Consider the following 27,715-nt stretch of genomic DNA (forward strand, 5'->3'; position numbering starts at 1 on the left):
ACATCTTGGTGGACAGGGCACCATGCTAGAGGCTGTTCGACGATGTAAGATGAAGAAAAGGCGTTAGCATCAGGAAACCTCACATATAAAGAAATAACATTTAGAAAATTTACTAACAACATTGTGCCTGTTCTTTAGTCACTAACAGTTTAGAAAAAAAAAGGTAGGAGGGGCTTTCTATTGTTCATCTGTTTTTGACCACATGACAAGTATTGCTTTTAGTCTGCAAATATGTAATAAACGGAACCAAAAGGAAAAGGAACAATTTCAAAAGGAGAATAAAAGACAAAATCAGTAATTGTTTATACAACTTTGGTAGACAAAGGGTTATGTATTTAGATTACTATTTACAACATCATTATTAAAGCTATTTGGATGTAAATATATAAATCAAGGCTAGTCATTAAATTATAGCAAATCCTCAGTGATACTTAGGATTTTTCATCACCTGGAACTAGAGAAAACCAGTAAAGGATATTCATAACCAATGTGGACAGATGACTTGCAATTTCTGGCATCCTTGCTAGTTAATATGTTGTAGCCATGCATAAAAATTACAAATTGGCCTTTGACCAAAACTGGAAGTTAGTAAGCTTATTTTTGTTATAGTCTTCAGAAACTTTTTTTTAATCTTTTGAAATTATTTTTATTGCTGTATTTTCCATCAAATCTAGTCAAATTATTTTGCTTGTAATATTATTTATCTTTCTTTGGTACATCTTTTCCTATTATTTTTACTAAGTTAATTTGTTTCTCCTAAAATGTTCAACAGAAATTATATTTATTTTCCATTTTTATTCTGATGTATCAAAATGCATTTTATATGTTTATAGTGATGATTCTGGGTTTCACACTTGAAGAGTAATACTTCTGAATATTTAAGTATGTACCTATATAACATTTTTAAATGTGACATTAAATTAAAAACAATCCATAAGACATTTAATTAAATGGAATACTTCAAATAATATGCATACTAATGTAAATTGTAAATATTAAATTTAAATATAAAATTATTTATAGCAAAAAATAAGAAATAATATAAATGAATTTTCTCAGGGCTGAATAACTTTATTCCGAAAGAATAAACTTGTTTCTACAATATATAATTGACTATAAAGTATATTGTGTATACCTAAATACCATAAAAATGTATAATTACTTCAAAAAAAATTTAAAAACTGGGAGTAGAAACATTGAAAAGGAATTTATTTATGGTGATTTACATGTAATTATAATATTTGTTACTGTATATTCATGGTTTTATACTGATATAAACAGGATTATTTATGTTAACCATGACTGTATCAAAATAGATATGATATTATCTACTTATTTATTTATTTATTCTTTTTTTTATTTTTTTTTTTTTTGAGACAGAATCTCGCTCTGTCACCCAGACTGGAGTGCAGTGGCACGATCTCGGCTCACCGCAAGTTCCGCCTCCCAGATTAACGCCATTCTCTTGCCTCAGCCTCCGGATTAACTGGTACTACTGGCGCCCACCACTATGCCTGGCTAATTTTGTTTTTGTAGTTTTAGTAGAGACGAGTTTCACCGTGTTAGCCAGGATGGTCTCGATCTCCTGACCTCGTGATCCGCCCGCCTCGGCCTCCCAAAGTGCTGGAATGATAGGCGTGAGCCACTGTGCCCGGCCTATGTTGTTTTAAAGATGCATACATATAAAAGAACAGGAAAACATCATGTAAACCTCTCAGAAAGAATGAATACTACTATAGAGTAAATTTAATGTATTTCTTTTTGTATAGCTATTATTTTTGGCGCATTTGAAAGTAAATTTCAGATACCCAAATATTTGTAAATAATTTAGCACACATCTATAAATAGGGATATTACATATTCTAAAAGAACACATCAAAAATATTAACTTAATTCATAATATCTGTTTTAATTCATTTTATATTCAGAATTCTCTAATTCTCACCCAAATTTCCCTCATAGCTACTTTTGGTAAACCAAGATGAAATCCACTTTCAAGAATTATATTTGTTGGCCAGGCGCGGTGGCTCAAGCCTGTAATCCCAGCACTTTGGGAGGCCGAGACGGGCGGATCACGAGGTCAGGAGTTCGAGACCATCCTGGCTAACACGGTGAAACCCCGTCTCTACTAAAAAATACAAAAAACTAGCCGGGCGAGGTGGCGGGTGCCTGTAGTCCCGGCTACTCGGGAGGCTGAGGCAGGAGAATGGCGTAAAAACCCGGGAGGCAGAGCTTGCAGTGAGCTGAGATCCGGCCACTGCACTCCAGCCTGGGCGACACAGCGACACTCCGTCTCAAAAAAAAAAAAAAAAAAAAAAAAAAAAAAAAAAAAAAAGAATTATATTTGTTATTGTTTTCTGGTCCTTTTGCATTTGAGATTAGTCCCTGCATGTACACACCCACACATGCTTTTTGTTTATTTGTTTCGTAAGGCCATCGTTTTTTGAAGACTATAATGTATTATTTTCCTGATTGTTTACTCATAGTATTGTTTAATATGCTCCTCTACTAGGTGACTTGAACTAGAATTTTGGTATAAAATCTTGCTTTGATTCAAGATAAATTTTTTTGTATGAATACTTCATCAGCGATATGGAATACTCTATATTGCATCAAATCAGGAGACACAGTATCAATCATATATTATTATCTGTTATGATTTGTTAAACACATTAAATAATATTGAGAACACTATAATATGTGTCAGGTGAGATACAATGAGGAAGTGAAACAAAAATACATTAAAAAAAAAAAAAGAAGAAGTTTATTATTCCCAGGTCCAGATTGGTTACAAGTGTTGACAGGAGGCCAATGGGAAGTCTGGAGACAACAGCCTGCTTGACCAGTGTGTAGAGAGAGATATAGAGAGCAAGAACCAGTAAGACTACGTCTTTATTATAATCCACAGGTACTATTCCTTAGGCTTTCCCATCGGGCTGTGGATAGGCTAGCTTAAAGAAAACACACGAAGGGACATCTTAGTCACATGACTGGTGTTGACCATTAGTTTTCACTGTGGCCAGCAGCTGTGGGATGTCAGCAGTCAGTGAGATGGGGAACAACAGGGCTATATCACAAATAACCACTAGAGGAGGGAAAATTTTAATAAAACCAAAGGTGACAGGGCATGACTGGGTTACAAGTGACTATGTCAGGCTAAAACTGGATGCTGAAGCAGCAACTGTATTAGACAAAGTTATGACACAAAATAACATTCATCTCTATATCTAGAGTTTGATTGTTTTATACTCATTACCTTCTGAAACAAAAAACAGTCCCCAAAACATTAAATCTCCTCTAGATGTTCCTTGATTCCTCCACAGTTGTCTCCAATGTGCTTGGATATAATGCTCTGCTTTTGTTTCAGGTTTTCAAACTTCAGATCTTACATAATGTCTGTATTTTGAAAGTTACTGCGAAGAGGTACTTTGCTATTGTCGCTCCTACCCTCTGTGAAGGGGTAAACAGCTACCTACCCAGGTGTACCAAAAGCCATAACAGTTTCAGGTTACCATGCTATACTTTAGTTCTCACTGCACTGACAAAGCATGCTGCAATGGCATAATGACCAGAGAAAATGTTCCACTCCCAGACTCTGTGTGGCTTGGTCACTGAAGTCACACTGCTTATACATAAATCTCAAAGTGTCTTCAGGCATCTATCTACTTTCATTCTCCCCATTAGACAAAGTTACTGGAACAAGGAAAACAAATAAATAGCACTTACCTGTGTTTTCTGGTCTTTCCTATGTTTCTAATATGTGCTCCCTTCATCCAACATTCTCTTACATGTCATCCCAATACCTCTTGTGAATAGATGCCTAGAGTGTCACCCACCTCATAGTCAGTTTCAGTTCATCATGTTGGTTGGAGTCAGATTGATCTAGAATCAAAATTGAGCTAAGCTACTTACTATAATCTTGGACAAGTTCCTTAACTTTTCTGAGTTTCAGTTCCTTATTTCAAGAAAAATGGAAATATCATTACATACACCACAGAATTTTGGGGGGCTTAATACAAACAATGCACATAAATCACTTAGCTCAGTACCAGGCACATGAAATGTGTCAGTAAATATCACTAATTATTTACTGTGACATAAAAAACATTACCCACCCATGTAATTTCCTCCAGTGATTTCTTAATTCCTCCAAAATTATTTCACATATCATTGGGTACAATACCCTGTTTTTGCTTTTGTTTTTTTACATTCCAGATACCGCATAATGTCTAATTCTGAGGAAATTAAACTGCAGCTAGAACTAAAGAAAATGCTCAATTTCCTAAAAGCCAAATACTTGATGGTATGTTATTTCTAGCCCCATTTAAGAAGAAAGACCTATGCAATTCAGCATAATATTATAGATATACTTTTGTCGCTTCCAGCAAAGTCTCAAAGTTGTCAATCATGGCCTAGTACATCAGTAAGACAGCTCTCCAGAGACATTACACAAGGCAAATCTTTTAATATTTTATCAGCTGCTGTTGATAGGAGGCACTTCAGCTTAGTGAGACTTTTTATTACTTCCTTTCATTTATTCTTGAGAAGCTTTTATTTCTCTTTATGGATTGCCACCTTTTAAATTTTTATTTAACATCACTAAGCATAGAAATATGATTAATACATTTGTTGAAAATTTGCAGTAGAAAATTACTTTAAATGAGCTTTCACAAATTTAATGTACTAATTTTCCCATAGACTTTTTTGTGTATATCTGTATCCACTCCTTTGTTATGTTAGTTCTCTGAAGACTGATACTCAAGTGAAGGAGAAAGTAGAATTGTAACTAAAAAGAAGCTCCACGTCGAGGGGAAAATTCTTTTTTAGTCTGTTTTCAATAGAGCAATACACAAGGGGCCACATGCCAAGGATCAATCATAAACCTCAAAAAAGAAAGAAAATAACAGCTACAAATATATATAGAGATAATATTTATTCTCAAAATGACTGAACTTTGCTTGTGCTTCTTCCTGCTAGTATGGAACCCCAAATAACATCCAATTGTCGCAAGAGAAATTTGCTAAGTAGGCGGAAATATGATTCAAGAGCCTCTTTTAGCTTACAGCTAGAAACTTGCTGATTTCAATCTTTCCCATATTAGCAGCTGCAAAAGGAGCAAAGTGAGAAAGAGTTAGCAGAGCTAACAAAAATTCATTAGATTCAATAAATTGATAAAACTTACTAAGATGTCATTGCTAAGATATCATGGTGCATCTCAAAAGGCTGCTGCACTGGCAAGCTTTACTATGGGTGCTCTCCTCAGCCCCATTAATCTTATGCTGACCAGCTGTGTTTCTGAGACTAGCTGGGGTGAGGCGAAAGGATCTGCTTTATATTATTATTATTATATAATTACCAGATAATTCTGTCAAGTATATGAAATTGGGAAACTTTGAACTAATCCTGACAAGGATGGTTGCTCACAGAAGCTCTTAGAAAATGTTTTAAAGGTCAGCTCTACTATAAGGTTTTGGGGAAAAAAGAATCTCCACTAACTTGCTTTTTCCACACATCCTTCATGTTCATAGTGGTAATGTCCACAAGGCCAAAGTGGTGTTTTGAGCCTAGGGGAAAGGCATCCAAAGAGGTCACGACTTGCTTTCAAACTCCACTTAAGCCAATGGAGTGAAAAAAGAGTTTAAACTCATAATTTCTCCAAGCCAGCTAACTAATGTAAAATAATTCATTTTCTAGAAATGTCTTCTATGCCCATACCCCTTGTGAACTTTTTGAATCAGAAGCTGCCTAATTGAGCCAGGAAATAGAGGTCCTGGTGAAATCTTACTCATATCAGGAGACTCCGTTAACATACAGGAAATAGTGGCATATTACTAGAACTGTTCTCAAACTCTCAACATTGACTGCACATTAAAATCACCTGGGAAGTTTTCAAAAAGTCTTAATGCCCCGGCCACCCCCCAAAACCAACTAAATCAAAATCTCTGGGGGTAGACTGAGACATGCACTTTCTTATGCTCCCTCAGGTATGTAAAATGTGGAGCCAAAATTGGGAACAACTGCTGTAAGATGTGTCCTATACTTCAGTCAGGATTGATCTATTTTTTCAGTCCTTTAAAACCTATAAATGCATGCACACTCTCAACCTAAATAACACACAGAGAGAGACTCTCTAAAAGAAAATGGTATTTGTTCGGGAATAGGGCACTGCAAAGCGGAATGTGCATGTCATAGTAAACTATGTGAGTACTCAGAGAACTAAAGGAAAACAAACATATTTAAAGGAAAAAATGAGGAGAATTCCAAAATTGTTTTGAGATAATTACCCTTTACTACAAGGATTAATAATAAAGGTAACACAAGTCTGAGGTTTAACAGGCAATTGCCAGACAAATACCCTCACAGAAGGACTTTTAGTGTAATTTTTAATGACCTTTGAGCAAGGTTATAGTTTTGCAGTCTTTTGTTATAGTTTTTGTTATCAGGCATTTACACATCTTAGGATTTTCTCTAACTCTATTTGTCAAGTTTTTTTTTTTTTTTTCCCACAAGTTACTCCATTTTGATTCTGACAACTTTCACAATACAATCATGCACCACATAATGATGTTTTGGTCAACAATGAACTGCATATACAATGACGTCATAAGATTATAATATCATATTTTTCTGTATCTTTTCTATGTTTAGATACACAAATACAATTGTGTTAAAATGGCCTGCAGTATTTAGTACAGTAATATGCTGTACAGGTTTGTAGCTTAGGAGCAAGAAGCTATACCATATAGTTTAGGTGTATAGTAGGCTACACCATCTAGTTTTGTGTAAGTACACTCTGTGATGTTCATACTGACAAAACTGCCTAACAATGTTTCTTAGAGCATATCCCTATTGTTAAGTGATACATGACTATATACAAAAATTTATTACTGTGGTCAACTATTTACTACTCAGAAGCTAAAAATAATTTACACGTAACACTTTTATGTTCTATACACATGACAAATTTGCCCATATGGCCCAGAGAATAAGTGCATCTACCTACCAGATTTTGGTTTAATATAATTCTTCACTAAAGTAATTGGACCTCCTTGGAGAAATAGGTGACTGGGGCAGAGAAAGTAGGAAGTAGGTCTGGATAATATTATTGTGCCAGAAAAATAAGAAAGCACTTAAAGAATGATGGGGATATATCAAAAAGACAGAAAAGCTTGCTTGACAAGTGTTCCTTTGGCCAAATAAGGAACAATTTTGGCATCATAATAAATAAATTTGCTGATCTAAACAAATAAACGAATATATACAACGTTTAGTAAAGAATAGGATGTTTACACAGTCTCAAAGTACCTCTCTACAAAATTCTTATTAATTACAAATGTACAATGAATAGTTTTTCAGTGAAGTCTGAAAGACATGCCTTTAACATAATCAAAGCTAAGATCATAATAATGTGACAAATCAAAATCATATGCTTACTCATAAAAACATAGCCTCACTTCCGTGATATTCCTTCCAAATGTGCATAACTAGAATTTAATCAATAGGAAACATCAGACAAACTCAAATTCAGGAATAGTCTATAAAATAACAGGCCTGTTATATTCAGAAGTATCAACGTGATGAAAGTTAAGGAAAGTGACACTACCCAGAACTTTCCAGACTATTGATTCAGTATGAAATAATACATTTTATACTCTCTGCCAAATGTTGTAGATCATAAAATGGTTTCTAAAATCAAAGCATTGAAGCAATTTAAAAGTTATTTTTAGTTTAATGTCCATTTCTTCACATTTGTGAATTAGAATTTTTGTTGATAACCTAAAGCGTTTTTTACTACTAGTAAATAACATGACCACAATATATCAATAATCAAAGCTAAAGTGAATAGCTTTCTGTTAGAAAAGGAGGCTGTGTTTATTTTTCTTTTCCTAGTATACACTGGGAAGATAGAATAACATAGCTATTTACTAATAATAACAATTCAGATACTTTTTTCATATAGCTAAAATAATGTAAGTTAAAAAAATAAAATATTTTATTCTGTTAACATCTAAACTATAGTTGTCTAGTTATCTTTGAATATTTGATTACTTGTTAATTTGATTTTGAAAAGTATTTTCATCAAAATTGATTTTTTAACTCTATCATTTTTAGCAACTTGAACTTTCATCAACTGAAAAGTAAGACAGTAACTGCTAACGACAGCAGTGCTTTAAATTTGTGCATTGCCAGACATTTGAATTATTTTCATATGGTTCAATAACATTTTTAACAAACATAGAATTTATAGTCTTTGTCAGTTCCATTACAGTCCTCTTCTATAACATGGTTTAAAGTGAGAACTGTTTTCAAAATGATAAATGATATGAGAGCATGACCAATTATTTGTCATAACACAAGATAAGCCAATTGTATTCAGTATCTGGGCTCTACTAGACCATATATAACCTCTTTGGGTTGTCTTATAGAGCACCTAAAAGCATTTTAGCCTGCTGGTTCAAGCAACCTATATGTCAAGCAGAAAAAAATAAAGCCACCGTTCTCAGGTTTGTGTTTCCCTAGAGGGAGAAAACAGTTTGATGCAATTTGTCAAAAGCCTGAGTGGTACTTTAATGGGCAATTTACTTTAAATGGCTGCGGTTATTGCAGAACAAAGGTCCAAAGCTGGAGATAAAAAATCCTTTCCAAGTGGTTTTACTCAAATATATTTAATTCTCTAAGATTAACTAAGGATATCTAACTTCCTATACTCCCTATCTATCTAAGAGCAATAAAACTAATAGTAGAAATTTCTGAGTTTCTGGGATTTCTTCATCTTTAATATGTGAAATACAATCAACTCCCTAAATCTGTCATTCTGTTACGACATCTGAGATAAGAACCAAATCAACAAAAAAGACAGGAAAAGAATCCTAACTTCCCAAACTCAAGAGTGCTTCAGCTCTTGGGTAGAAGTTTCAAATAACCTAAACATTTTATTAATATATACATATATATGCACATGTATGTGTGTTTATGTGTATATATATATTTACACACGTTTTTTGCTTCATAAATGTATTATTGAATAAACAAATAATTTGAAAAGTTTTCACATTTTTATATAAATGTAAGAGTATTTCTATTTTACCATGCTGATTTGTAAACTACTATAATATATTTAATAATTTTCATGACAGTGATTTTAAGAAATGCCTACTAAGAAAAAATTCATGTTTTTTTCTTTCATTTTTCTGTCATTTAATTCCATGTTAATATTTATAATATTTGAGATTTTACTGGAAGCAGTACCATTATGATTCTGTATATTTTTATCTCCCTGCTCCAGAAATCTTTCAAATGCAAAATTATCTATTTTTATTGACTTTAATTTTTGTATTAAAATAGAGGTCTTTCAAAACTTTAAAGTTTACTTATAAATTGATATAATCAAAACAAGATTTTCAGCCAGGAGCATTTTAGACAAATTTGCCAACAGGCATTTTATTCTGATATACTGTGTAGCAAAGTGACTAAGCAGGACAGCTGTGCAATCAGATTATCTGTAAGTAAGGATGTGGTGCAATGGGAGCTTTAATTTATTGATAGTGGGAATGCAAAATCCTACAGCCACAAAGCTGAACATAAATTTACCATATAATCTGTTGCTTGTGCTCTTAGGTATTAACCCCAATGACATTAAAACTATGTCCACCCAAATACCTGCATATGAATCTTTACAGAAGCTGTACACATAATTACATTCATGTAGATGCCTTCAATTTCTGACTTTCTGATTTTTTTTTAGCCATGAAATTCATTGTCAAGGTTCTGGCACCCTGAGTACTGGGGACAGAACAGTGAATAAAAGAAGGCATGTTTTCATAAAGTTTACAGTAGATTGAAGAAAGTATAATATGAAAAATATTGTAACAATGAAAAGAAATAATATTAAAGGTGTACATTCAGGGTGCAGGGGGACATACAATGGGAGAGAACAGGAGGATGTATTATGCAGCATCTATCATGTACCACCTTACTGCTAAAGTACTGCCTCTGCCTCCATGGCTCAACACTGTCTTAGTGCCTTTTCTGTTGCTTACAGCAGAATATCTGAAACTGGTATTTTATGAAGAAAATGAATTCATTTCTTACAGCATAGAGGCTGAGAAGTCCAAGGTCAAGAGCTGCAGCAGCTGAGGGCCTTGCTAGTAGGAAGACTCTGCAGAGTCCTGGGATGGTGCAAGGCATCACATGGCAAGGGAGCTGAGTGTACTAGCTCAGATCTCTCTTCCTCTTCCTATAAAGCCACCAGTCCCACTTCCATAACCCATGGATTCATTAACCCACTAATATATGAAACCATAATTAGATTAATTCATTCATGAGGGCAGAGCCCTCAAAACCAAATCACCTGTGAAAGGCCTCACCTCTTAATACTGTCACATGGGAGATTAAATTTCAACATGAGTTTCGGGAGGGACAAATACTCAAGCTACAGCATTTTACCCCTGGCCCCCCAAAACTCATGTCTTTCTCACGTACAAATCATTAATTCCAACCCCATAAGCTTAAAGTCTTAACTTGTTCCAGAATGAACTCAAAAGTTCAAAGTCCAGAGTCTCATCTGTGAGGCTGTGAAATCACAAAATATTATCTACTTTCAAGATAAAATGGTGGTACAGGCATAAGGCAGATATTCCCACTCCAAAAGAAAGGGGTAATAGGCCCCAAACAAATCTGCAACCCAGCAAGGCAGACATTAGTCATAAAGCTGAAGAATAATCATTTGCACTCCATGTGCCACCTGTTAGACATACTGGAATAGGGGTTGGACCACTGAGGTCTCAGGCAGCCCCACCCTTACAGTTTTGGTGGGTACAGACCAGGTGGCTTCTCGTGCAGGTTGGAATCTAGTGCCTGAAGATTTCCCATGTAGGCATTGCATGCTACCAGGGACTATACAGTTCTGGGGTCCCCAGGGCAGTCTTTTTCCCACAACTCCACTAGGCATTGCCCTAGTGGGGCCTCCCTGTTGTGGCCTTGCATCTATAGATCTGCTAAGCAAAGCCCTGCTGGGAACTATCTTCAGCAGCTGCAACCCCACATTTCCACTTGTCCTGCTCTAACAGGGGCTCTCCGTTGGCTCCTTGCCTGTGACAAGTCTCTGTTTGGGCCCCCAGGCTTTTGACAACATCCTTTGAAATCTGGGTGGATGCTGCCAAGCCTCCACAGCTGCTATCTTCTCCACGACTGTGGAATTAGCACCACGTGGATGCTGCCAAGATTTATGATCTACACCTTCTGAAGCTGCAACATGAGCCACACCTGGGGTTGCTTGTGCCATTGCTGGGACAGCTAGAAAGCACTGCGCTGGGGGTGCAGGGACCAGAGTCCTGAGGCAGTCCCGGGGAGTGAGCCTATAGAGAGTGCCCTGGGCCTGTCTCCTAAAATCATCTTCCTTCCTAGCCGTCTGGGCCAGTATGGGAGGAGCAGCTTCAAAGATCTCCGAGATTCATTTGATGTCTTTCTTTCATTGTCCTAAGGAATAGCACCCAGCTCCCTTCTATCCATGTTAGTCCCTTTAGCAAAGAGTTCCTGGGCTATATCCTTGGTTTTTCCTCTCTTAATCATGTGTTTTTTCACTTTAAGTTGCCAGGTGGAAATTTTTCTAAATCTTTATGCGCTGCTCCATTTTTAACTGTAAATTCTGTCTTTAAATTTTTACTTTACTCCCAAATCTCAAAGTAACTAAAAGTAACTAGGCAGCTCCTTTTATATTTTGTTTAGACATTTCTTCTGCCAGATACCCTAGTTCTTCACTATCAAATTCCACAAAGCCCTCAGGCATGGATGCAGTTCAAACAAATTATTTGCAAATTTATAACAAGGATGAGCTTTACTCCAATTTTCAAGACCTTGTTTCCCAATTCCATCAAAGCCTCATCAGAGGCTTTTACCGTCGTCATGGCCTCATCATGGCCGTTACCATCCATATTTCTGTCAGCCTTCTAGTCAAAACCACTTGAGCAATCTCTAAGGAGTTTCAAACTTTCCCTAGTTCTCTTGTCTTCTAAGCCCTCACCAGAATCTAGGCTTTTTCTAGTCGGCTCCTCCAAATTCTTCCATCTTCTGTCCATTCTCAGTGCTGCTTCCACATTGTCAGGTATCACCTGAAACAACTTTCTCAGCAATCCCCAACTTCTTGGTACCAATTTACTATCTTAGTCTGTTTTATGTTGCTTATAACAGAATACCCCAAATTGGGTATTTTATTTTTTAAAGGAACTTATTTCTTATAGTTATGGAGGCTGAGACACCTAAGGTTGAGGGGCTGCATCTGTTGAGGGCTTTGTTGCTGATGAGAACCCTCTGCAGAGTCCAAAGGTAGTACAGAGCATCACATGCAGAGAAAACTGAGCATGCTAGCTTAAGTCTCTCTTGCAGTTCTTACAGCCACCAGTCCTACTCCCATGATAACCCATTCATCCATTAACCCATTAATTTATGAATAGATTAATTCATTCATGAGGGCAGAACCTTCATGATTCAATTGTATCTTAAAGGCCGCAACTCTCAACCCTGCCATATTAAGGATTAAATTTCAAATGAATTTTGGAAGGGAGAAATTTTCAAATCATAGCAAACAGTGTTGCTATTACTGGTGTTTTTAAAAATGCAGGATCTCAGGCCCTACCTCAGACCTGTGATCCAAAATCTGTACTTTTGCAAAAAAAGTTTATATGCTCACTAAAATTTGAGAAGAGCTGCCTTAAAAGCAACTAAAATCCACAAGACAAGAAATAGCTGAAAGGAATCAAGTTTGCTAACTTCAAAATAGCATATGGCAATTCCTGGTTTATCATTTCCAATCAAACAAACCTGGTACACAATACATAATAAAAGGAAAAAAGCTATCAGTAGTTTCGTGAGAGTGTTTTACATTACTGAGTGTCTAAACATCTCAACTTTTATTGACATTCTCTAATAAACTGACAGATAATCTGATATACCTGTATTATGTACCAGGAAAGTTTTATTATATACAGTAGTAGTCTCATTTAATCTTCAATACAGATGATGAAAGTAAAGTTCTTCAATAGGTAGTAAATTCATTTAAAACTCAGTTTTGCTTCAATTGAGAGTTTAGACTGCCAAAATACTTTTAACATTCCTGATTTTGATACAGCATAAGTACCAGAATATTACAAGAAACAAAAATGCTATTAAAACTGAAGCTAAAAGGCCTTTAACAGAAAAATTGGGGTCAGGCCCTTTAGTATGTACCAGATAAATCCAGAATCAGTTTAATATGTTCTCTGGTCTAAAAGCAAAAAATAATTGATATCTGATCAATGACAGTGTTGAGAGCACAAAGGTTTTCAGGCATTCCAGCAGGAAATCGATATATAATAAAGTTTTTAACTTATCAGGCATAACAAATGGCAACAAACATAATGAAAACCATATGGTAGTGGTTAAAGAGCTCGAGCAGACCATATAATTTATAATAAAGGAATCATATGGTACATTTAATGTCAGGGCTAACTCTATTTCTCCACAAATAATGGCTATAAATTAGTGCAGCATGGTTGAATGACTCATTTAATTCTATCAAGTGATTTTCTGCATAGTAACAGGGCATTTTTCTTTACAGCTTAATTTTTGGAATTGGCATAGCTGCTGCACAGAACTCAAGTCAGTACTTACAAAACTATCTTTAACAATTGTACTGCAGCTCTATTATGCGTATTCATAACATACATCAGCAACTGGGCCTGGTAAAGAGTGTATCTGAGTTTTTCTTCAGTAACTTGAAAGTCTATTTGTAATCCATTGTTACATTGTTACACCAGATGTTACCACTATTTTAAACACAAAATTTATGTCATAAATTTTTAGACTGTAAAAGTATATAAAATGTACTTTTACATGGTAAAAAATACATTTATATTGTAAATATATATATAGAAAATGTGAGGGGGGAAATAATCTCTAAGGGGAAAAATAGAGTCATTCCTAAAACACTCAATGAGACATGGACACTGCTAGTATTTTGGTGTTTCCCATTTTTTTCTATGCATTAAGTATCCTTGTTTTTAAAAGGTATGCCTTCAGTTAGGAAAAAAGCAAAACCATATAGAAAAGTTTACTGTAAATGAATACAATCATATTTCAGTTTCTATTTTCCATTTCCTCTAGGGCACTTCTATAAAAATAATAGCTTATAAGTTTCCTGATAAACCTTCTTTTTCCTAACCTTGCTGAAGACGTATTAGTTATAATTTGTACTTCTCCTCATGGCTATATTTATAATATTAAATAATCGACTTAAACCTCTTTGTCTTACTCCATCACCATGAAGCTCAATTTTTGGTTCTCTGTACATCAAATGAGAAAATGAGAGTACCTACACTTTCCTACTCTTTCATCTTTCAGATTTCTGACAGTTATACTATTAATTTTAATTTAGTAATTATATGTTTTCTGTGTATTGTCAATAGAAAAACTTCATCATTTTGAAGCTAATATATTTATTACAATATTGCAATTATCATGCACTACAGAAGCAAATAGTGTGATCAGACCATAGGAAGGGAGAGTTAGTTGTGTTTAATTTAACCCTGAAGTGTTTCTGCTTAAAGGAAAGTGCCTCAGGAGTCAAGGTTCAGTGGATTTCCTGAATTGTTTTTTTGATTCTATTTATTTATTTCAGCTCATACTTAGCTACTTTTCATTGTTATATCTGATGTTTAGCTACTTTTGGCTATAAACAGAATTAGAAAACAAAATTCAATTTCCCTTAGCACTGAATTTTCAATCTGGCATTACTGATAAGTAATCTGAAGTCATTCTGAGTTTCATTCATTTGGTTGTAATTTTTATGCATAACCTTAAGTTACTTACTTTTAGATCCAGAATTCTGAAATCTTACCCAATGTGTCCAGATATGAGTTCTTCTATAATCACCTTTTCACTGTTATTAGGTTCTTTCAACATAAAGAATTTGAGTAATTTTTAATTTCATTTTGTAAGCTATTATTCATTTTTAAATGCCATGGGCTTTAGAGAGGAAGCCTTCGTTGTTTACATCTGTCTTCCTAGCAATATGAACATAGCACCCTACATATACTTCTATTACTATATTTATCACATCATACCAAAATTATACTTTAGGTCTCTCCAACTTGACTACAAACTCTGTTCAGAAAGGAATGGATCATTTCTCTCCTTAATTGAAAGTCCTCCAATAGATTCTGTTTAAAATATGGATGCATGGGGTGCAAAAATTACTGTCTGCCTTTCCAAACTCATTTTCAGACAAAGTTAAGGAGTAGAATACAGAGAGTTTTGGCATTCCATCATCCAGTTCTTCAATAAAGCCTGAGTTGATCACAAAACTGTCAATTAGTGGCCTTAATCAAAGTAAATAATCAATAGATAAGATAGTAATCTTGTTAAGGGAGTATCTCATACCTACATTAGCCATTTTGAGAAGACATTCCCATCTGAAGGCGACCAACATGCATTGAAGCCCTAGAGAATTGTCCTATCAACCAGGAGTTTTCAGGTTGCCATGGTTATCAGTTATCATTTGGAAAGTTAGTAGAAGTCTGTTAGAATAATATATCTTGTATTAAGAAGAAACATACCTGTTAATGTACATTTTAGGCATCACCTTTAAGGTGACGGTTGAATTTTTTCCTTTTCAATTAAGGAGTGAAATGATCATATATATGTTTTATAACCATCTCTCAAGTTGCTAATGGGATGATGATTGCTAAGGAATGAAGTTAGAGTCTAGGAAACATAAGGCTATTTTTAAAAGTCCATCAAAAAAATGATGATGGGGTGAAGGTGGGAATGACAGGTCAGAGAGATTAAGGAAAGTGAAGAATCTGTGATTGTATTATTCTGTTCTTGCATTGCTATAAATACCTGAGGCTGAGCCATTTATAAAGAAAAGAGGTTTTATTGGCTCTCGATTCTGAGGACTGTACAAGAAGCATAGTGGTTTCTGCTTTTGGGGAGGCCTCAGGAAGCTTCCAACCATGACAGAGAGCAAAGGTGAAGCAGGCATCTTACATGGAAGGAGCAAGAAAGCAAGATGGGAAGCTGCTACACACTTGTAAAAAATCAGATCTTCACAAGAACTAACTCGGTATCCCAAGAACAGCACCAAGGGGATGGTGTTAAACCATTCATGAGATATCCATCCCCATGAGCCAGTCACCTCTCACCCTGTCCCACCTCCAACATCGAGGATTACAATTCGACATGAGATTTAGGCAGGGACACATATCCAAACTATATCAGTGATATCTCTCAGATTTCTACCAATATATTTTCCAGCAGTTTACTTTCAGTCAAAGTATCTGGTAGTAGTGCTATTCACAGAAAAAAAAAAAGGTAGTTTCCTAAGAAGTACAAGTTTTTATACCTGTATTATGTGATCTCTTAAAACAAGAATGAAACAAGATCAGAAGTACAGTAGTCCTCCTTATCTGAGGGACACATATTCCAAAACCCCCTTGCGTGCCTGAAACCAGGAATAGTACTGAACCCATAATACTGTTTTTCCCTAAACATACATTCCTACGATAAAGTTTAATTTATAAATTAGGCACAGGATGTGATTACTAACAATAAATAATAATAAAATAGAACAATTATAACAATATGCCAGGTTCACTACTCTTGTGCTTTGGGGCTATTACTAAGTCAAATAAGGGTGACTTGAACATGAGCACTGAAATACATCAACAGTCAATCTGATAATCAGATGGCTGCTAAGTGACTAATGGGAGATATCATATACAACGTGAATATGGTAGACACAGGGATGATATACACTACTCAGAATAGTGTGCAATTTAAAATTTATGAATTGTTTATTTCTAGAATTTTCTATTTAATATTTTTGGACCACAGATGACCACAGAAAAATGAAACCACAAAAAGCAAAACCATAGACAAGGGAGGACTACTGTATTACAAAAATCCTTCTATCCTGGGGAAATATGTTACATATGCATTATATTCTTAAGAGTTTTAGGAAAAAAGATATATCACTCTTGAGAGGTCACAAGGGAACAACTCCAAAGGGAACGAATTCTCCCCATTTAATTTTTACCCAAAAGGAAGAAATGGTGGATGAGGAAGAAATGATGAGAAGCTGCACTCAGAAAATGTGATCAAGTGATCTAAAAGCATTCATAATAATCAAGGCAGAGAAGGCTGATAAGAGCAAGACATCAAAAGCAAGCAAATAAAAACAAAGCAAGGACATTTTTTTTTAAATCCAGAGCTGCTGCTTTTACCGTCTCCCCCAAGCTAATCCATGCTTATGATTTAGATTCCTAAACTCCTAAAATTGTTTTTGTCCAATGCCAAATGCCCTCACAGTACCTTGCACCTACCGTTATTGTTCTACGTATCAATTCCATTTATCCTATGTACAGCTTTCGTCCATTCAGGCTGCTGTAGCAGAATGTCATAGACTGGGCGACTTTGGAATGACAGGAATTTATTTCTTACAGTTCTGGGGCAGGGAAGATCTAAGTGTCAGCAGATTTGGTGTCTGGTTCATAGATGGCTATCTTCTCAATGTGTCCTCACGTGGTGGAAGAGGTAAGGTAGCTCTCCACTGTCTCTTTGATTAGGGCACTAACCCAATAATGAGAGCTCTGCCCTCATGACCTAATCACTTCCCAAAGGGCCCTGGCTCCAAATACCATCACATGGAGAGTTAGGATTTCAACATTTCAATTTTGGGGGGACACAAACATTCAGTGTGTGGCATGAACATCCTCCACAGAAACGGTATCTTCTTATTCATAGCTTTGCCATCAGTGTATATGCAAGACACCTAAAAGGTATTATTTAATTAATAAAGAATGATTCCATGACTTATGACTTTGAAAGAGAAAATAACTAATATTAGATACTAAATAATTATACTATAAAGTGCCAAGTGATTCTGATAAGATAGTTATCTGATTAGCAGGTTAATAATTCATAAAGTAAAAGGAAAAATATATAAAACCAACCTTTATTAGTATAAACAAATCTAATATTTATTACATATTTAGTTTGCTAAGATTGATGAGCATAATAAAAATACTCTATTAGGTACAGCATGATAAAAATATTTCAAGAAATAGTCACAAAGTGCCACTATGTGCAAGGCATTGTGCTAGGTTCTGTAGAGACATCAATATAAGTGCAGGGTGTTCTCTAATCTCCAGATTACAATCAAATTGAAAGGAGTGTTACTTTTAGGGAAGAAAAGTACAGTGTAAAAATATATTTGTGAACTTTCTCTATAGATAATATATACCATAGAAATACAAAGGAGAAATGTTACTAAAAGCTGAAGAACAGAAGAATTCTGAGAGGTGAACTAAATTATGGATGTATTAGCCCATTCTCATGCTGCTAATAAAGACATATCTGAGACCGAGTAGTTTATAAAGGAAAGACATTTAGTTGACTCATAGCTCAGCATGGCTGGAGAGACCTCATGATCATGGCAGAATATGAAGGAGGAACAAAGGCACATCTTACATGTAGCAAGCAGGACAGCGTGTGCAGGGAAGCTGCCCTTCATAAAACCATCAGATCTCATGAGACTTATTCACTATCATGAGAACAGCATAGGGAAACCTGCCCCCATGATTAAATTACCTCCTACCATGTCCCTCCCACTGACATGTGGGGATTATGGGAGCTACAATTCAAGATGAGATTTGGGTGGGGACACAGCCAAACCATATCAATGGAAGAATGAGGGGTTCTAACAAATGTTTTTGTCAAATCAAAAGAAGACAATTCTGCCTGCCACCAAAGCATAGAATTTGAAGGAAAAAATATTTTAATGTATTATTCTCACTTATATGTGTGTCTTTTGTTTTTAACTTGGGCAAGAAGAAACAAAGAGATTGAACATAAATAAACTAAGGACACAACTGCTTTTCCTTTCAAGCTTTAGTGTCGAAACACAGCTCAATACAATTCTTCCCTGCAGGAAACACTTTCATTTAGGGCCAATTGAGAGGTGAGAAATTCAACTGCTTAAAATTAAGAGCATCTAGAGCCCTAAAGTACTAAGTGAAAGAGATAGACTGAGAGCACATGATGAAGTAAATGAAGTGACCTCGGTGGGTCTAGTGAGGCTCTCTACAGGAAGCTGCTTCTGACATTTCTGGCATTTTTTGCCCTTGCATGTGTGGATCATTTTCACTCCAAAGATGAGAACTTTGACTCCCTGTCAGGCTTGTCAGGTCTTTTATTTTTCCTCAACTTCAAGCAAGAAGCTTATTCTTATTCGTGAGTGCCTCTATTTTTATTCCCTTTCAAAGGCCAATGCAAGGCCAAAATGCAAGAAGTCTATAGTTTAATATAATTTCATCTTGCTTTGTATAGAAGGCATAAAATATTCTTAAAATAGCATTCATGTTTTAGGATATATGATGATATCTATACATAAACCTCAGGGGGGAAGTACACAACTGTGTGGCTCCTATATTATTAGATACTTTTATGTCAAAAGTAATGATAAAATTTTAGCTAAATTTTTTTTGCATAAGCTGAAAAATATGCCAATTTAATTTTTGTTTTATTTTTACCTTTTGGTAAAATCAGTAAGCTTGAAACAGAGAAATGGAACTGAAGATTTCAATTCTCAGGTGCAAATTATATTAAGAAAAATACTCAGCATGCTTTTAAATGGTTTAAAAATAATCATTATCATAAATACATTTCGATTATGGAATATTAATGAGGCCATGTGGTCCTTTCCTTAATTTTATTGTGGTTTAATCACAATAAGCTCATGACAGCATGAATACATTATAAAACACATTCTAATAACAAAAGCTGAAGGAAGTATTCCTTTGCTCACCCAAGGTCTCTTGCATCTGCAATTTTCTGTCCCTGGAATTCTTTTCTCTTCTCCTTCTTTCTCCTTCTGAACTCTGCAGAGCAGCCTTCTTCTCATCCTTCATCTTTAACATTACATTATCAGAAAAAGTTTCCTGATTATCCTATCCTCCACCCTCTAGTATTCCCTACCCAGAGCATTTCTAGAAAATACCATAGTTTAAAGTTATGTTACATCTTTTATCTCTCTTCTCCATTAGATCAAGTGCCCTATCTTTCTTGTTTGCAATTGTAATCCCAGTACTTAGTAGAATGTTGAGAACATTTTTAAAATAGTCGTTGAATGACTGGAAAAATAAATTTAAATATTACTTAAATAATATTAAAGTAATATCAAAACAAAAACAAGAAAACTGCAACATAAAAATTAAGTTAAAAAATCTAAAGTCAGAGTAAGTCTGAAATTTCATATGTAAATGTTATATTAATTTTTTAAAAATTCCATTTACTTGGCCAAGCAGGTGGATCACCTGAGGTCAGGAGTTCAAGGCCAGCCTGGCCAACATGATGAAACCCTATCACTACTAAAAAATACAAAAAATTAGCCAGGCATGGTGGTGGCTAATCTCAGTTACTTGGGAGGCTGAGGGAGGAGAATTGCTCGAACCCAGGAGGCAGAGGTTTCAGTGAGCCGAGATCGTGCCGTTGCACTCCAGCCTGGGCAACAAGAGCGAAAAACCATCTCAAAAAAAAAAATCCATTTACTCTGCATTGAGTTGAAATATATTGTGTTTAGTTTTAAACATGAGACTTATATTTAACTGATAGGACCTCAAGACTTTTTTTATATAGGAATCATTTTTATAGTGCCTTTAAGAGTTATATGTGAGTGTATTTAAAATATGCTTTTATTTCAAGAAAAACATGTGAGAATGTCAAGGTTATTAATAGTTTTATATAAAGGTTAACTTTAAAATTTAATGAAATATTTTTTGAAAGTTACTATGCCTAATGCACCATGTTGGATGCTATTGAAACCAGAAAATACATATACATGATGGTTAATTTGTTCCAAATTTGGAGGTTTTAGAGAATTTACAATTTTAAAATCTTTTTCAGTGTTTTCAGGCAGTTGACAAGAATGACAACTTTCAAATACCATCTCCAAAATTTACTCTAGTGACATCCTATAGTCTTAATGTTACTATATGTTGATGCTAACCAAAAATAAAAAATAAAAAACATACTAAAGGTACATCATACAAAACAATTATCTTTAATATTTCAAAAAGTATTGTAATTCTAAAAATTAAGCTGAGTCATGATGTAGAAGGCAGAAGCCGGCCGGGCGCGGTGGCTCAAGCCTGTAATCCCAGCACTTTGGGAGGCCGAGGTGGGCGGATCACAAGGTCAGGAGATCGAGACCACAGTGAAACCCCGTCTCTACTAAAAATACAAAAAATTAGCCAGGCGCGGTGGCGGGCGCCTGTAGTCCCAGCTACTCAGGAGGCTGAGGCAGGAGAATGGCGTGAACCCAGGAGGCGGAGCTTGCAGTGAGCCGAGATCGCGCCACTGCACTCCAGCCTGGGCAACAGCGTGAGACTCCGTCTCAAAAAAAAAAAAAAAAAAAAAAAGAAGGCAGAAGCCATGAAAATAAATCTACAGGGAACTAAGCAGTACAATGGCAGTTTTAGTTTTCTTTTGTTTTATTCCAAAACATTGTCTCTTTTAAGTGTGTTTTTTGTCAAGTGTTGTTGTCCTACCAGCAATACTCCCAAAGCAGCAGCTCAGCACCACAACATTACCTCAACACAGAGGAGTGTTTCAATGTAAGGGCTCTGTGCTCCGGAGTCAAAAACTACCTAAACTACCTGGGCATAAAAACTGGCTTCTCTACCAACTTCACAATCATGGAGGAATACCTAAATTCCCTGCACCCCAATTTTTTCGTCTGTAAAATAACAATTATCATAATAGTAACTCCTTCATTTTCTTATGAACATTCAATGAATTCATTTGTGTAAAGTACTGAAGAACAATGCTCAGCATGTAGTAAACCCTCCAAACAATAGCCATGATTTTTATCAGAAAAGACTATAAACACAGACAGGTGTGAGGTACATGGAAGGGGACATAATAACCACCTTACCATGGAAACAGAAAACAATGCAAACACAAAGACTCAATTAAATTTATTATTTGTTGAACTGCTGCATGTACAGAAAATTGTGGAAGAGAAAAATGTATAAAATATGGCATCCCTCAAGGAATACAGGTGATAAAGCACTTATCTATATATCAAGCCCACGTAGAATAATTGTCAGAGGATGTGTATCAATAAAAGTTGGTGAAGTAACTTGGTTATTTTCATCAGTCAACTTTTATTTTATTTTTATTTTTATTTTGAGACAGGTTCTCACTCTGTCACCAGGCTGAAGTTCAGTGATGTGATCATAGCTGACTGAAACCTCAAGCTTCTGGGATCAAGAGATCCTCCTGCCTCAGCCTCCTGAGTAGCTGGAACTACAGATGTATATCACCAGGCCCAGCTAATTTTGTTATTTTTTATTTTTTGCAGAGACGAATTCTCAGTATATTGCCCAGGCTAGTATCCAACTCCTGGGCTCAGGTGATCCTCCCGCGTAGGCCACCCAAAGTGTTAAGATTACAGTCATAAGCCACCGTGTCTGGACAGTACATTTTTATAAGGAAGGATTTGAGGTAGAACCTGAAATATTAACAGAATGTCCGTAGGTAGACAAGAGGAAGAAACCTCTAAGAAATGTAATGAAACAAACATCGAGGTGTAGGAAAGGAGGGCATATTGTATAATCAGTACAAATAGTCCAGGTTATTGGTGATGTATGAAATACAGCAATAGTGGCAATGGCAAATGAGCCCCAAAGATAATATAAAAAAAAGTCAATGAGTTTTTTCATCAGTATAGTTCTATAACAACATGTAACCCCTGTGAGAAATGTTTAGATAATACCATATTTGCTTATAATCAAGCAAAAAAATTTTCTGGTTTGCAGTAAAATAATAATGGCAGCATTATTATAATAAAAGTATATAGTAATGGATAGCTTTTAAAGTAGCATTCATTATTTTTTCTTGTATTTGTATTTAGCAAGACAGTAAAATTAAAGGGCAAAAATAAGTTGTAAGACTCAATAAATAATACTTGTGCAGATAATTCTCAGACTTAATGAGTTTTGTCATTACTGAAGAAGCAAAAAAAAAATGAAACATAGGTAAATACAAGGTATAATGGCTGAAATTAACGAAATAAAACTTTTAAAAACATTTTTAAATAACTTTTCTCTTTCCTCTGTAAATGTGTGCTGAAGATAAAACTGAATGACTATTCTTGGCAATAGGCTGTAACCATTAAAAAGACAAATATAGATACCTTTTTGGTTTTTTTGTTTTTTTTTTTTTACATGACAGTTATTGGTTTACAGGTAATTATTTTGTTGTTAATTTTCTGACTTTGAAGGTTATGTCATTTAAAATAAGGAAAACATTTATATGAGCATAGGCAAAAAGGATATGAAAAAGATTGTAAGTAAAGATGTACAAGTTTCTTTCATCCTCAAAGAAAACCCTCATCTTGTCTCTTATAAACTACTCAGGTTTAAGGGACACAAAAAGAAGCAAATTACTGAGTTTTGAGAGAATTCCACATGCCTCTTTTCTGTTGGCTATATTTATTTTGCGCAGATCTAAAATGCTATATTTTGTATCATGTGCTTCTACTAAAAGTGATATAAAGAAAATGGTGTCCTTTATTTAAGTCAGCCTCCAGATCTCCAAGTGCTTCTGAGAAATCCAATCCCACTCCACTGGCCCTGATCCTCCCCAGCAAGATTTATGGCAGGCCCCAGAATTCCATGTGCTCTTGTTGGTGTTTTCATCACCCAGCCGTGACACCACCTAATGCTCTCTTTAAATCAAATCTAGAAGCCCCTCAGAGACCTATAATTAAGGCTAGGACACCCAGAGCTGCCTGTTCTAAAGCCACCCCTCCGTCATTTGTGACTCTACCCTCAACATAACATAAGGATGTACTCCACATGAGACTATCATTCCTCCATACTACAACACTTTCAGTCTCACCTCTGACAACTGACTAAAAGATCAATTTTAGGAAAAAGATATAATTAGAGCTGATTAACCATTTCCCCTGGAAGACCAGCAATACCAATCCTGACTTCCTTGTTTATTTCAGATACTCCCAAAAGTGAAAATCTCCCCAAGCCCCCATCTAATTCTGTGTACAAATCTTACTGTACACCCATCAAGCTTTGACACAACTGACGATGCCCTACTTGAAATTTCTTTTCTTTTTTGTAGACATCACACTCTTCAGATTCTCATTTCTCACTGGCTACTCTTATTCTTCATAGCTGGTTCCTCCTTATTTTTAGCTCTTGAGACTTCGGAGTGACTCAGTTCTCAGTTATTAGCACTCTTTGCTCTCTATATTGTCTTTCCCTAGGTAAACTCATTTATTCTTACATTTCATAGACAATATTATTACTATACTGATGAATATCAAGTCTGTATGCCCCAAACTTTACCCTTAATTTCAAACTTATGTCTCTAACTTTCCAGACAACATCACCAGTTGGATTTCTCATAATCTAATAGGCTTAGCATATATAAAAAAGAACTCTTGATTTGCCTCTTCAAAAAACAAGTCCAGCATCATTCCCAGGCTTACTTATCTCAGTAAACGGTACTGCCATTCTTCCAGTTGTTTAAACCAGAAACACACACACACACACACACACAAACATACACACACACACACACACAGACAACATTTTAATATTTCTTTCTTGCTCTTACACCTCATTTCTTATTCGTTATTAAGTACAGTCAACTCTGTCTTCAAAGTATAGATAGACTGTATCCAACCAATAATCATCCCCTCCATAACTACTATCGTAGTTTAAGCCACCAACATCTCATGCAAGGACTACCAAAATAATTTTCTAATTGGCTTTCTGTTTTTACTCTCCATGCAGACTTCTTCTGTCTGTCCCTGTCGATCCCTACAGTGCTCACTTACCTATTCTTCAACTTCAGTTTCTTGTTGCTCTCTCTACCACATTCCAAAGTAAACAAGGCTTTTTTTTTTTTTTTTTTTAATTCCCTTAGAGGCATATACTGGAAGAAAGGCAACAAATCTTGCTTAAATTCACTATCTACTAGCTACCATTTCATTTCCTTCTCTCCTTTCACTAAAAAATATCTCAAATAAAAAATTAACATCCTAGTCAATGGTTTGACAAATATTAATTGTTCACTGATTTCTCAAGTATCATCAATTACCTCTTAGTTATGATATATAATGACTTTTTCCCAGTTCACATTCTCCTTGTCCTCCCTATACTACTGCTCTCTCTATAAATATACACATACATATATACATATATGTATATATAGATATATGTATATATGTATATACACACATACATGTATATGTATATGAATATACACACATATTTATATCCATATATGTGGGTATACATATGTGTGCATATACATGGCAAGTTTTTGTGTTCCATCACTCAGACCTATGTATATATGTGTATATACGTATATATATGTGTGTGTCTGTATTCATATATATATTTTCTTTTTCTTGAAATATGTCTGTTCTTTACTTACTGGTTACTCTTTTCTCACTAAATCCTTTTCTTCTCAAAAAAGTTATTAATAATGTCCTCTACTTTCTTAACCAGACTTAATTCACACCTATGATTCCAGGTACTTTCTCTTTCTATTAGAAATTTGATAAAGAACTCGATTAGAAATATTCATATAATATATATTTCCATTTTCCATCTTTAAACATATTCTTGATTTTTATGTGTAACTATATTTTTTCAACATTACATGTCATGGAAGATATATATAAATTATTTTCCATTGCTAGATACCTATTCTAATCATCCTACTTCTGCTTTCTATCTCAGGAACCGTTGCTGTTAATTCAGGCTCCATTCATCTCTAACGATTACCTTTCTCAATGTTCCATATCCAATCAGTGATTTTTCCATTTCAGTGCCTCTTACAACTTCCCACTTCTTTCCATTTCTGTTCAGGCTCTTATCACTTCTCACCTGAATTACTTCAATAGAATTATCGTTGGTCTCTAGGTTTCAGATACTTCTCTTTACTCTCCATCTTGCTTACTATTGATAGATTAATCTTCCTAAAAGTTCTACAACACATTTTCCATCATGTCATTTCACTGTTCAAAAACCTTTAGCGAGAAGGAAGATGGAAAAACAGAAATAGATGATTTTCTTTTGAGGAGAATGTGAGGACAAGTTTTATAAAAATTATATTTCAATTTAAATTCTACATTATTTTTATAATGTTGCTTTGCGTAATTAGTATAAAATTAATTATCCAGAATTTAAAACTCAAGTGACCTCTACAATATGCTTTCAACATTCTTTTTGCACTTCTTATTTTACTGTTCCATTAAATAAAATTTCTGCTCTCTCTATATCCAATTTTCAAACTATGAAAATTACATCCTTGAATTATTTTAAACTTAAATTCCAATATTTTATAAAGCTCCTGATTACATTGGATGGAAATAATTCCCTTTTGCATATGACAACCCTAACTTCTTATGAGAACTAATTACATACCCCACATCATTTAGGATTTTCATTAGCATTTATGATTTTATTTTTCTTTTCTCCTCAAAGTGAAACAAAAAAAAATCATTAAAAACAAGACTCTCTCCTTTGAAGTAGAGGCCACAGTAGCTTGAAAACACACAGTAGTCATTTAATAAATTTTTATTGTTTCATCAGATAAGTAATCATACGTTTCCAAAGCAACAAGATATTTTCTCATGGAGTAAATTTTGACTTTGTTTTAAAGTTAAAAGCATAAACAGAGATGTGTTACCTTTAGAAACTCTTTCGAAAGAGCAAGCATTATAGCAATTGTTTGATCTATTATTGATATATAGTGTAAATGTGACATACCTACTACTGCAATTCATTTATTCAGTATAAATTAGAAGGTCTCTTCTTATTCAATTAAATTACAAGGTACCACTCAGCACCTAGCTCTCCAATTTGACCTCAAGTTGCAGAGAATATGAGTAGCACTCCATATGCTAGGCAATGTTTTTGTGTTGCATCACTCAGAGATCAACACTCGCTTGAATTGCTGTCATTATGGAGCTTGAATAGGAGAAATTCACTGAAGCCATCATTAATGCTTTTTAATGAAATATTAAATCGCTGTAGCACAGAGTATGTGCAGTCAGCCAGTTTAACAGCAGTCTAAGCAAAAAAGAAAACAACAAGTTTGTAAACACATAAATAATTAGGACATCATTTTTCTTTTCTCTTCTTTTCCAACGAGACAACTAAGCTGGATCAAAGAAAGCAAATGAACATATCCAGCTTTTTGGACAGATTAACTGATATTTTTACTACACATTTAATACATGTTTCACTGCAGTAAGCAATTCAGGCAAAGATCTGATTACTCTATTTATCATTTGATACTCTTTATAAAAGCTGAAGATACACTCATTCTAAATCTTATGTTAGCTGACAGTAAACAAAGCTCAAAGTGGTCCAAGGGGTTGCTTATATAATGTGGGCAAATTGCCAGAGAATAAGAATAGGTCTTTGGATCTCTGCCTTCCACCCCAACTGATGGCAAAGGAGAGAGGTAGCAGTACAAAATCACCACCTTAGCCACCAGGTGCTACTTTGGTCAATTTCCACCCTGTAAGTAACATAACTAGAGCAACCACTTACATCCTATGTGCAGGGTATGTACTGAACCTGAGGAAGTACAGGTTTCAGCCAATGGTGGTTGTAGAGACATTGATAACTGCAGTGATCAT

This window comes from Macaca nemestrina, chromosome 11, assembly GCF_043159975.1.
Source record: "Macaca nemestrina isolate mMacNem1 chromosome 11, mMacNem.hap1, whole genome shotgun sequence".
In the NCBI taxonomy this organism is placed as follows: Eukaryota; Metazoa; Chordata; class Mammalia; order Primates; family Cercopithecidae; genus Macaca; species Macaca nemestrina.